Source organism: Pteropus medius, unplaced genomic scaffold (genome assembly GCF_902729225.1).
Source record: "Pteropus medius unplaced genomic scaffold, Ma_sr-lr_union100, whole genome shotgun sequence".
Classification (NCBI taxonomy): domain Eukaryota; kingdom Metazoa; phylum Chordata; class Mammalia; order Chiroptera; family Pteropodidae; genus Pteropus; species Pteropus medius.
This window is the reverse complement of record NW_024344378.1, coordinates 30,552,334-30,566,002: the sequence shown is the minus strand read 5'-3', so window position 1 is coordinate 30,566,002 and position 13,669 is coordinate 30,552,334. Positions and strand designations below refer to the sequence as shown.

The window sequence follows — 13,669 nt, the reverse complement described above, 5'->3', positions numbered from 1 at the left end:
CTAAACTCCATCTTTCCTTCAATTTCTAGCCCAATTTCTCCCTTCTTTATGAAGTAGTTTCCAAATGTCATAGCTCTCTCCACTGAACATTCCTGAAGCTTGATGGCACCTTTATCTGTAGTGTTCATCTGGCAGATCACATTGTTATTTTTTATGTGTCTTTTATATACCCTATCTACCTCCACCGTCTCAGGACATAGGACCAAGTCTACACATTGGCTAGAAGTTCAGTCTATTCATATTGGAGTAGTACTTAACCACACAGCAGTGCTTAAACATATTTTATGATTCAAAAAAAAAAAATCTCAGGATTCATTCATTCATTCCTTCATTGAGTGTCAGATTATATATCAAGAATAGAGTGCTAAGCAAAAAGTAGGCACTGAACCTACTGATATTTAGTAAAAAGGACAACTTATAATCAAGTAATCATAAAAATAAATAAAACAGCACCTTTGTGAAAAGTTCTAAGAAGCAGTCAGTCTGTGGTGAGCTCATGGGGAGACCTGACATACTTCCCTGAGGAAGTAGGAAATCAGAGTAGTTTGTCGTTTCAGCTTTCATTTAACTTCAGACACTCAGCTAAAATTTACCTTCATGTGCAAGTACAAGTATGACCAGAATTACATACATATTTTAAAAAAAGCACTGGGAAAAATGAATAAATAATATGGACAATAATACTGGACTAAGTGGCTCTAAGTTTATAACTTGTGCCCATTTAAGTCTTCTTTGGGCCATTGTTTCCTCATCTGCAAAATGACTGACTGATGATTGCCTACACAACATCTATTTCTCCCTCTCTTCCTTCCAAAAGGAGCAGCAGTTTTATTCAGTTGCCCATCCTACACCACATGACTCAGGGAAATAGGCCCTACTCTTTAGCTCCAAAGATGGCCAGGATCCCTTTCCTAGCAATCATGGTAACTCCACATCTCTGGCAGTGGCCCAACTAAAAAATGAGAGTGTCTGCTGGGAAGCACCTAGAAAAAGGGCACTTCTTTCTGTAAGTAACCCTTTAAGCACAAGAAAGAAATGGTCTCATGGCTTCCTCAGAACACTGGGGACCTGGGCCACTGCAGACATCTTGCTGCCAGCCTGAGCAGAAAACCAGCACTTTGTGGAGACAAGATCCAAATTGGAGAAGTTCAGGGACATTGTCGCACTATACCTAGAGTACAGCCTACTTCAGAAATGCTTATGTGAGATAATAAATGTCCTTGTTTAGACCAATTTGAAACAGTTTGAGGCAAGGTTTTGTTACCTGAAGCCAAAAACATCCCAATTGATACCTATGAGATCCTGGACTACATATGCCTTTGCAGTTCTATAATTTTGTTTTTAAATGCTTACATTTTCTCTTACAGTACAAATCTATGAGCCATGAAATTGACTGCTTAAATCTAGAAATTAATATATTTACTTCCCAAGCAAAGTGACTGAATTAGGTAATTTCTAAACCTTTCCCAATAAAAAATATGTAGATTGAATTCCACTAATTATTTCTATTTTAAAATATTACATGTTTATATGTATTATTACTATTGCTTATATTTAGCACTCAATATTGATTGGGTTGAATATAAACCATTAACATGTGGTGGAAGATCATTGCATTATTGAAAAAACTGTTTTATTATGTTTTTATTTTAAAATTTTCACATATCTGTGGTTATGAAAACAGAAATGACTCTAACTTCAACCAACCACATCAATGTTATTATTTGGGGAATTTTGTTTTGAATTACATTTACCTTAGTCCATCAAAAGGAACAGAATCCAAATGTCAATCATTTTAATAATCTGAGCGGAAGAACATGTCATCTATTTATATTTTGACTGCTTCCTATCCTTCGGGTAATATAAATTTGGTTTCAATCAAAATCCCAGCTTTTCATACAAGTCACTTCTTTGATGATATTTTTAGTCTAAAGAAATAATGACTAAGTTATTTTCCATTCTTACATAACATCTAAAATCATTAACTTATCCCAGGGCAGAGAGATACCTTTAGCTCACTTAACTATAAATCCAAACTCCCTAAGGAAAAGCACTAGATTAATTTTGTATTGTATAACATTTCATTGCCATGTATGATGCTGTTACTGTTTTACTAAGCTATGATTACAAAGTCAATTCCTTAGATTGACTTATTTCCTCTTACTGAATTGCCTGATGGGAAAGTTGAATGGAATGGCCAGTTTGGTGCTCCATAGAAAGAATTGGATCAGACTGGGAGTATTTGGTCTGTAGTTCAATAATTCCCCTTATTACTAGTAATTAACACAAAAACCTAATTTTTTAACACAATTCCTTGCAAAAATAGATACATTGGATACCATTATGACTGAGACATAAATTAGAATATTTTATAAATGTACTAAAAACAAAACAGCTATATTTTCTTAGAAAAAAGTATGTTAGAATACTTACCAAATAGAAAAGAAACATTGTAAGTCAAAAGAAACACTTGGAAAAATTAACCAAGTTTCAAGTATAGAATGTCTTTGAATGGTCTCTTCAAATCCAAATAGTAAAATCTTGAATGTGGTATATACAATACACAGTTTTGATCTTATACTGCTTTCATTTGCAACTGTCACTAAGTTGAAACATTAAAAGTTCATGAGGATGAACTGTCAAATTGAACCATAACAATCATAGTTTGTGCTGCCCTTTCAAAAACATGGCAAATTTTTCTTCCAAGCTGTTTGATTTGCAACACAGAAACAATATATGACTGTTGATAGCATAGACTCTTTTTGAGAAAAATAACTTCTAATCTTTTGATGCATAGTAATATGAAATCTAAAGTCCTCTGACAAAATACATTTTACATTTACAAGGATTAAAGGGATGCAAAGCTCTAATGTCTTTTCACCTTGATAAGGATGTCTGTGTTCTGGGCCACCTCCGCACCTCTCTGACGATAATGAGTGGAAGCAATGGTTTCCATTACTTCAAAGTGAACACAAAATACAATACAGCACACAAAAGTCCTCTTCTTCTCTGACCATCTTTGACTTCTCTGAGACTCACTGATGGCGTTTGGAAAGTAGAATATGCACATAATTGGCTTGGAGATAAATGAAATATGTAACATCTGACTCAGAGGTTAAATAAAACTCTTTGATCTCAAAATCAGACTTGACTACTTGTGGTAACAAGAGTGGTCTATTCAGAAAAAAAAAAAAAGATGAGTTCTTTTTCCCATCACAAATTAAGTTCAGGGAGATTTGATAATCTAATAAAACCAACCTCATAAAATCTTTCCACTCGAATTTCAGCATACAAGATTTACGAGGAATAAAACTGCTCATAATCTATAGTTTTCTAACCACTGAGAACATTTAGTGACATGGTTCTTCCTTTCCAGAAAATGGTGGTCTGAAAGGCAAATTAACTTCTAAAATGTCTGATTTGCCTTTTTTTCCATCAGCAGTATGGTGCTGTTTCTTACAGAAACTTAAATGACAAGAATACTTTACTGATTTCTATAGTTTCGATGCTTTGCCATACTAAAGTTGAAGTCTGTAATTCTTTGATGGGTGAGAAAACTAAAAACAGCTGTATCTTACAAATGAAATCCATCAAACTGGTGTAGAAGGCCAGCCAAAATGCTTGGCAGTGATTTTTAACCATGAATGGGCCTCTCTGGTGGGTTGGTTTGGTAATCACACATGGCTCATCTCTTGCCAGATGTTTTTTTTCATTTTATCAAAACCATTCTCTTCCTTTGCTTTCTGCTGCTTCCAATACAACCAATAATAACTGTGTTTTGAACTTTTATTTTATTCTAGACATTACACCAAGGGCTTCAATATGCTTTTTCTTAAGCGTTTAAGGTAACATTACAGTTTTTGTTTGTTTGTTTCCATTTAAAAGATAAAAAAACCTGCAATTCAGAAATGTTCACTATAAAGTAGCTAATAAGTGATAAGACTAGGTTTGAACTCAGGTCTGTCTGGTTCAAAATTTCATGCTTCTCCTCCTACACTACTACACTGTCAAGAAATGTTGACGTCAGTAGGCCAAATTGCCATAGAGAGTTGAAAGGATAGCAATCTAAACCGTCATTACTTCATAGAAAAGGAGGAACTTCATGAAATTTATTGAGTTATTATTTTTTCTTTTGCTTTATCATCATTGTAAACATGTAGAAGTGCCTGTATTCAAATAGATATAGAGTTGATATGTGTTCTAGAGAATTAAATTAAATTTAAATATTTTTTAGTAACATGACTTTTTACTCTTCATTTTAAAAAATAATAATTTTTGTATGTGTGTTTAAAATACTGACATTGTGTATTTGATAGTTATTTATGTGTTGGTGTTAGAATGTAGGTGTAGTCAGAGTAAAAACATTGCTAAGATCAATAAAATATATTCAATACACCAAAAGTATCATCTAAAGACTTTCAATGTCTAGTGTATATGATGACAACTACCATACACAGAACAGTCAGATTCTAAGCCTTTTTTTTGCTTTCTTGCTTCTGCTTCCTGTGGGACTCAATGTGCCAACATATGGCCTGATCTGACACAGAGTTTTTCCTTAAGAAAGAAGAAAACAAGTATGCATGCCCTCATACACCCAAATTAAATTAAGCTGTCAACAGATATATGTAATGTTCCAATTATATGTTATTGTCTGAGTCTTCATTTACTAATAATAGCAGTAAACTATGACCACATCAATGTCTCATGTTTATAACGAATACCTAGAAGGACCAGAGAGATCTTTCAGCATCCAGTAACTGATTAGCTCATTATCTAGGAGAAGCATTTGCACTGTGAACCACAGAACCTTCAAATACATTTTGAGTTGTGTCTTCTTGTTTCAAGTATTTAAGAGACAAAGGTTGATTCTTAATGGAATTATATGTGCACATTTTCTGAAGAATACTAATTATATACTATATTATCTGTTGCCAAGTCCCTAAGAACTTTATGGGGTTAAAAAAAAAAAGGTTTAGTTCATATATTAGAACATGATAATATTGTCACTCTTCCTGTGTTCCTAAAGATTTCTTCATATAAGTTGGATCCTACTTAATTATTAATCAATCATCCTAATATGTGGATTCTTAGTGAAATGGAATAATTTTTTAGATGTAAAACATGCAAAATAGAAAGGAACGCTCTGGCTGGGTGTTTGGCAGATGCAATTAGCTGGTCCATCCAAATGGGAATGAATTACACACAACCTTCCAAGTTGTATTCCCTCTTGTAGGTCAACTCATACCAACAGAAAGTTCATAGCTAATAAAATGCCTTTAAGAGAATTGACACCTAGTAGAGACAAAGCAATCCAAAACTTCCTGGCAAAGCTTGATTATGCCAGGGCAAAGCAGCAACTTGCAGATGGTTCTGACAATTTATGAAACAGGTACCTCGTCTGCCTTGGAGGCAGACATAACATAACAAAGCATGGAAAGCAAGCAATGCAAAGTGTCCCCAACCCCAAAGCTATAATCAATTCTGTACAACAAATATTGATTTGTTTTCTACCATGTGTTTGACTCTGAGAAAATGTAGTATAAAAGGTGAAACAAATGTGTTCATGTGTATCTATAAAGCAGTCCAAAAAGCTGTCCCTTATATGAGATATATTGGGGAGTTGTTCAATTGCTATAAAGCTTCAGTTGTGCAAGATAAATAAATTCTAGAGATTTGCTGTACCATGCAGTGTCTATAGTTAGCAATATTGAACTGTGTCCTTAAAAATTTAGTAAAAGAGTAGATCTCATGTTAAATATTCTTACATACACACAATAAAGAGACACAAGGAAATTTTTGATAGTGTCTATAGACATATTTTGATATGTCTATTATCTTGATTCTAGTGATAATTTCATGGGTATGTCCAAACTCATCAAATTATATACATTAAATATGTGCAGATTTTTGTACATCAATTATATCTCAATAAAGTTGTTAAAATTACAATGATATTTTTAAAAAGAGATATATTGCTATGAGTATTCAGGAAGAGTGAAATCTGTATAGAGATGGATAGGAGGATATATACAGTAACATAAAAAGAGAGTAAGGCATTGTGGTTGAGTTCTAATTACATATTCTCTCAGTACCTCAGCTTTCTCATCTATAAAATAAGCATGACAATAATATCTCACAAGGGCGTTGTGAGGACTGAAAGGGAGAGGGTATATAGAGAACTTAGCATATACTATATGTCCAACACTAATTTTTCCACTCCACCCCACCTTTCTTACAACTATTACTATAATGAAGTGAGTAAAGGAGATTGAATGGCCTGACAAAGGAGATCTGTCTCCTATCCTTTCACTTTTTATCTTCACAATTTCATTTCATCATTGATGGAGTTTTGCACACTCACATGTCAAAAAGGGAAAGGTAAAGTGCTTTTGTAAGCTGAGACATGTACAAACTTCCAAAGAGGCGAAGACTGCCTTTTGAAAGAGAATTCCCCTTTCGGCTCAGCAATTGCACTTTTGGGTATTTATTCACAGAAAGCCAAAACAATAATCTGTAAAGATCTATTCATCCTTATGTTCATAGCAGCACAATTTACAATAGCCAAGATATGGAAGCAACTTAAATGCCCATCAACAGATGACTGGATAAAGAAGTTATAGTTCATATATACAATATTACTCAGCCATTAAAAAAAATGAAAGCCCATCATTTGCAACATTATGAATAGACCTAGAGGTTATTATGCTGAGGGAAATAAATCAGACAGAGAAAGATAAATACCATATAATTTCACTTATATGTGGAATCTAAGGAACAAAAAGAACAAACTAAATAAAAACAGACTCACAAATGTAGAGGACAATCTGGTGACAGACAGAAGGGAGTGGGGCTAGGAGAATGGGGTGAAGGGTTAAAGAAGTACAAATTAGTAGTTGATAGATGGACATGGGGATGGGGACCATGGTATAGGGAATGCAGTTAGCTTTAATGTATTAGCTAGATAGAGAGCCAGAGGAGAGAAAGAGCAATTAGAAAGGGCATCATTTTATAAACTATATAAATGTCTAACCAATGTACTGTATACCTGAAACTAATAAAATAAAATTTAAAAAAAAAAAGAGAGAGAGAATTCCTACAAACCTCCTTGCTTCCTGTAGTAAACAGGGAGACACTAAGCATTCAGAGAGAACACAGCTGACGAGCCATCCATCAAAGTCGGAGACTGCTTTAGGCAATTCACCAGTTTTCATGAAAGGCCTTCGCCTCTCCATGACAGGTTACTCCATCACGCTGAAGCACGCTTCACACTCTTCCATTGTTTAAACTTATTCCCAGATCAATGATCCAATTCAAGTCTCAGGCAGTCATTCATTCTTAGTTCTTCCAAATGTCGTGAACTGATACTCTATTGCTTGATATCACTGCTAAATATTAGACTCTCCTACAGGTTTTCCTAGTATTGCTCAATCTATAGTCTTTTTTGCTACCAAATATTCATAATTTTTTTCCCCTCTTGCTACAATCAAGACAGGTGTAGATGTCTGTCCACTCCCAAGGCTGCACACGGCATTCCATTGAAATGCTGTGGAGGGCACTTCAGGGGAATGAAATCAGCACAACCCTGGAATGAGAAGAGACAAACCTCATCTCTGCCACTTACTATCTGTGAGAATCCCAGATGTCTGTCAACCTTTCAGGATCTCAGTTTTCTTCTCTGATAAACAAATTACTCAGAGGTTGAAGAATTAAACAAATGTGAGTGTGTTCTAAGATACAAAGCATACCCAACATAAAGTATTGCTTACTCTTTTAAATCCACTTCAGCACAATATGACATTTTAGAGTCTGTAATTATAAATTTCTCACTTAGAATACAAAGATAATAAATATTCCTGATGGCTAGAATGTATGCTTCACAATTATAGGGATATTTGTCATGCATACTGGTCTGTGGAAGCACTAGAACAATATATTACACATAGTAGATGCTCAATTGTTATTGTTGAATGAATAAATGAATATTATCCTTTGTTAAAGAACAATTTATAATATGCTGCTACTTGTAACTGTCTTAATAAACAGTCGCATCTCATTTGTTCTGTCTCCTTCACTAGCAAAAATTGAGTTCTTTTGCAAATACACTGAAAAAACTGAGTGTAACACTTCATTGGAATCTGAAACTCCACTTAGAAATACGTCTGAATAAAAAACAGCTGTTAAATTATAATTTACCTTAGTCAAGACAATAGAAACTGCACATCACCATTTATAAACAGCAAATTTTAAAAATTAATCATTTCCAGGTTTATATTTGCTACACTTATCTGCAAATTATTATTACTTTTACATTTTCTGACAAATCTTATATGTCTAATATTTTTCAAATTAATAGGTGCACTCGCTAAAATTGGTAATACTGTAATACATGCACTACCTGATATCTGTTGATGCAGGTTCATGGGAATGTTTCTTTACTGACCTTCCCTTATAAGTTATTCTTCCAAAGCCTTTATTTCATCTTGATTTACTAAAATGTGTTTGCCTCTACTTTTTGTGGAAAATGATTTTAAAATGAGTTTAGAATGGTACTATTTTAAATATAGCATTAACTAACTGCCTTCCTCCCTTCTTTAAGGAAACAAAAAACTACTGTCATTCTTTTTGGTTGTTTAATCAATAATCATTTGCATTAGATCTATTGTTTTTAAACCCTCTTGACCAGATAAATTTTACCTTTGGGTATATTTATTTTTGTCCTTAATCAGACCTGCCTCTTCATTATTCAGTTACCAATCCCTCAAAACAATTAATAGTTATATCATCTTTAGAACATGGGAGTTGCTTTATATAAGTAGCACAGATTGAATTTAAAACAATTTAACTAATTGAAATGATTGTTAATTGTTCTTTTTCTGTAAATTCTATGTAGCCAACTGTATCATGTAGAATTTATTATATGGACAAAAAAAAAAAAAGGGAGTTCTATGGAAACTAACCTCACAGGATGGCCTCATCATAAATTCCTAACTGGGTAGGTTATGGTGGATAGTCACCCCCTAGGCCTATAATTTCTTTAATGAAAAGTTTTAAGCCAGCCCAGTTGATTGTTCTTGTTTATCTAGGTTAACAAACCCTTGAAAAAAGATGTTAACCACCAAAAAAGCACATAATCTTGTTAACTATTCTGAATCCAATCCCTGCCTTTCTATCTCCAATCTTCTTTACGTCTTCTTAATATCAAATACATAAGAGAAGCTGCAAAACTATTATTCTCTGGAGCATTTAAAATCTTGCTCCCTGTATTTACCCCAAAGACTTGAAAACCCATATCCAAAAAGATATTTGCACACTGATATTCATAGCAGCGTTATTCACAGTGGCCAGGACATGGAAGCAACTGAAGTGTCCTACGATAGAGGATTGGCTAAAGAAGCTATGGTACATATATATACAATGGAATATTACTCAGCCATAAGAAGAGATGAAATGCTGCCACTTGCGACAACATGGATGGACCTCGAGATAATCATGCTAAGCGAAATAAGCTAGACAGAAAAAGTTGAAAATCATATAATATCACTTATATGTGGGATATAAACCAAAGGCAACAAATGAGCAGGACAAATAAACAGAGACTCATGGACATAGACAATTGATTAATGATTTCCCGAGGACTATAGATTAGTGTTTACTAATGGGGTGGGAGAAGAGCGGGGAGGTAGACGGGGTAAAAGAGGTCAAATATAGGAGAGTTAGGGGAGGATGAAGTGGGTAAAGGGGATCAAATATATGGTAGTTGAAGGAAACTGGACTTTGGGTGATAAACACACAGTAGAATATACAGATGTCAAATTATAATGTACACCTGAAAATTATAGAATTGTATTAACCAATGTTACCTCAATAAACTTAATTAAAAATTTAAAAAAATAATAAAATGATAAAATAAAATCTTGCTCCCTGGCATATGTTGCCAGTTTGACTCAAATAAACTCAAGAAAATTCTCTACACGTTTCTTATGTCAAGAGTTATATTGTAGTTGCAATAGTGAATAAACTTTAGAACTTTAGATAGCACTATTGCAATAGGTACATCCTTAAATACATACATACACACACATATACATATATACATACATTTCAATAAAATTTCCTATAGAGTCAATTCCCATTATGTGGACAATGTTTCCTCATCAGAAAAAAATGAAAAGACTAAATTAAATGGATTCTATTGGTTACTTTCAGCTCTAAAATATTGATTGTGCAAATTCGATTTTACTGTGAACCTCTTTTCACAACTGCAGATGTGTTCAGCCAAAAAATATGTAAAGTTAAGTAAAACAATATCATAGTTAAAAATGGACAGATCATTATATTATAGTTTTAAAAGAGTAATTCTCCAATAAAACATTAACAATAATAATATAAACTACCCTCTCTGAAACCAAATATTACCAACATTTTGATTTGTACTTGAAATAAGACCTAGAAAAAACATAGAAATTAATATAGGCCTCATCCATGAAAGGTCTGGATGTATGAATGTCTACTTAACCCTGACTTATACTACAATGATCAGGAAGAAAGAATTAATATTTATTGGATATATGCTATGATCAGCCTAAGAATAATTTCAGGAGTAATCCTTGAAGCTTAAGCAACTTCAGTTTTTACCAGGTACAAACTGATTTGAACTTTCTACCTGAGGGTTCATTTAAACCCTTTTATTATTGTTGTTTAATGTTTCTCCCATAACTTTATTTTTACTCTTAAGATTATTATTGTAGTTAATAAAATGATAATTCAGTTAATAGGAATGTAGACAGTTGGCCTCAAACTGAAGATGACTTGAGGGAGTTGAGAAAAAGTCTAAGCTGAAGTAAACTTCAGGCATAGGTGGAAGATGGAAATTAGTAAAAGAGATGGTCAAAAGAAAAAAAAAAAAGATAATTCAGTTTTGTTTTGAAAAGAATTTTGTTTTGGGGAAAGAAGACAGAGACATAAGAGACAATAGAAGGTCATCGGAGGGGGAAAAAAAGCCAAAAGTGGAAAATATGAGACATGAAATACATGTATGTGGGACTCCACTTGACCATTTATTCACACATTTATTTATTCAACCACTTTAGCAGGTGCCTGCAGCGGGGTTGCATTGTGCTGGCCTTGTGGATTTGGGATTAAACAAGTTAAACAAGGTCCTGTTCTCAGGGTGATTAGCTTCCATCAAAAATGCAAACAAGTTTTGCTGTGTATATTCAATTGTCAAGAGTATAAATGTTCAGTGGACATTTATTTAAACCTAATCTCACTAAAAATAATGTTTACTCTAGATTTCTCCTTGAATATTTCCTTCTCACATGTGTCTGAAGAAGATTAAGAAATATGTTATGCCCATGTAATTCCTTAATATTCTCTTTTTTTCTGAATTAAAATAGACATCTAAGTTCCAGATGCACAATTAATTTCTTCCTCTTCTCTCATTTCAAAGTACCATATAAAGGGTAAAGGAGAAGAAATTAGTTCAAAAAGCATAGCATAAAAACTGTCAATAGTCTACGGCCATGCCACCCTGAACACGCCGGATCCCATCTAATCTTGGAAGCTAAGCAGGATCGGGCCTGGTTAGTACTTGGATGGGAGATGACCTAGGAAGACCAAGTACTGTTGGCGGAAAAAATAAAATGATAAAAAATAAAAAATAAGGGATGCTAAGCTGACAAGTTTCTTGCAATCTGTGAGGTCAACCATGAGTTGCCTCATCTAAAAAAAAAAAAAAAAACTGTCAGTATATCTGAATCATTTTACAAATGCCCTAAAAACTAATTGTGTTCTAAAGCAAATTTTACAGATAGCAATATGCACAGTCCTTTCGTCTTCCGAAATGCTACCATACTTTCATTCACATGTCCCACAGGCCATGTGGGAACTGTATCATTTCCTGCTCCATTCATCTTTTGCTGTATAATTCGCCTCCCCTACCTTTTCGCCCTTCCCTTCTCATAATGATGTCTTGTTTTTGGTCTCAAATCCAGAACCACAAATGCATGGTCATGAATGGAACCTAAACAATAGAAATGTAGCTTTTGATCCCCAAGACTGAAAACTTTTCATTGATTTAGCTGGCAATATTTAAAAAGTGGCAGATATCACACAAATGTCTCAATGTCTAGGTTCCCTTGAAAACTGGGAAGATTTGGCTACAGAGCATCAACGAAAGGCTGAAACAGGATAAGTATCAGCAAAAAAGTGCTGTCTGACTAATGACAGCCCCAACTCCTATTGACTGACTCTGAGGCCAAGGGCCCTACCAGATACTATTTTTGTTCATGTTTGTACTTTAGGTTTTTCTATTTTTGGAAAATAGTTCCTGTATCAATATTTGTCAGAAAAGTTGAAAAATAAAAGATTAATTAAATTAACCCATTTTCAAAAATTGAATTTTAGGTTAGCAAACTTTTCCTGTGAAGTGCCAAACAGAAAAATAGTTTAGGCTTTAAGTCATACTGTCTGTTTTACAACCACTCAACTCCACAATTACAGTACTACATGAACGCAGTCACATGAATGCGGAAATGAATGGGCCTGACAGTGTTCCAATAAAACTTTATTTACAAAAACAGATGGTGGACTGAATTTGGGTCACAGCTTGCCGACTCCTGTTTTATGGTACCTGTCCTGATACTCTAGGCATATCACCTCCGCCCTAACCTTTTTCAGCTTTATTGTCTATCAAAGTATTCTTCAGTTTCCCTCTTACTTTGGACTCCTTTTGTTAGTGTTCATAGTTTTTTTTTCAAATGAGCTATTATTAGACACATTTTTACAAATTTTTCTGTGCCAGAAAAAGTCAGCCCATTTTTGGGAATAGACAAGTGTAGATCCCAAAAAACAGAACAGTAGGCACATAGCTATGCATTTGCTGCTCCCTTCCTCGACATCTCTGATGCTTCCCCATACCCTAATAAAATAATACACTCTGACCCCAATATACTGTCTCAGCTCTATTTGTCCTCCTCTGTCTCACCCATGAATTATTTGTTAGAGTCGTTCTAGACCTCTTGATAGTTTCTAACTATAACTCTTTCTGCTCTCTACTGCTCAAACAAGCTTCCTACTGGTCTAGGACAGAAGGAGATTAAAGGGAATCCAGTTCTACCGAAATTTCAAGGCATTACTGAAATCATATATTCCTCATAAAACCTTCCTCAATTTCACCAGTTACATTTAAGGTCTTCAGCTTTGATGTTTCTTAAGCATGACTAGAGCACTATCATTAGGCAATATCTTATAAAATTGCAATTTTCAGATTAAGAATGGTCAAATATTGGAAACCTAATATATTCTACCTAAGGCTATATAAATAAACATGTCTGCTGCACTCCCTGAAGGCAGGGGTTGAGTCTCATTCATCTTGCTACTTTTCCTGGTATCTAACACAGTGCCTTGCTTGAAGAAGAGGATCAACCAGCACTGCTGAATGAACATACTGAATTTAAAAAGCTCCGCATTCACAGAGTAGCGAAGAGAGTGTGCACACCTCTAAATTCCTTTTAACTATTACTACAAGGACGGCCTTAATTATTGACCTACATGACTTAAATTTCTAAAAATAGTACCTGGGACAGAAAAGAGGGCAGATTTGTAGTTGAAAAATGCACTGATACTTCCTGGGCTGCTGACATTCACTTCCATTCACTGGGTGACTGGG

General features: G+C 34.3%; 1 protein-coding gene and 1 pseudogene across 2 annotated transcripts in view; one reads left to right on the top strand and one right to left on the bottom strand.

Moving 5' to 3' along the window:
• Window positions 1-13,669, bottom strand: part of PRKG1 (protein kinase cGMP-dependent 1) — a 1,114,039-nt gene that overhangs the window by 875,855 nt on the left and 224,515 nt on the right. The gene's annotated exons all lie outside the window — the stretch shown is intronic.
• LOC120610162 (uncharacterized) lies at window positions 11,513-11,631 on the top strand (annotated as a pseudogene).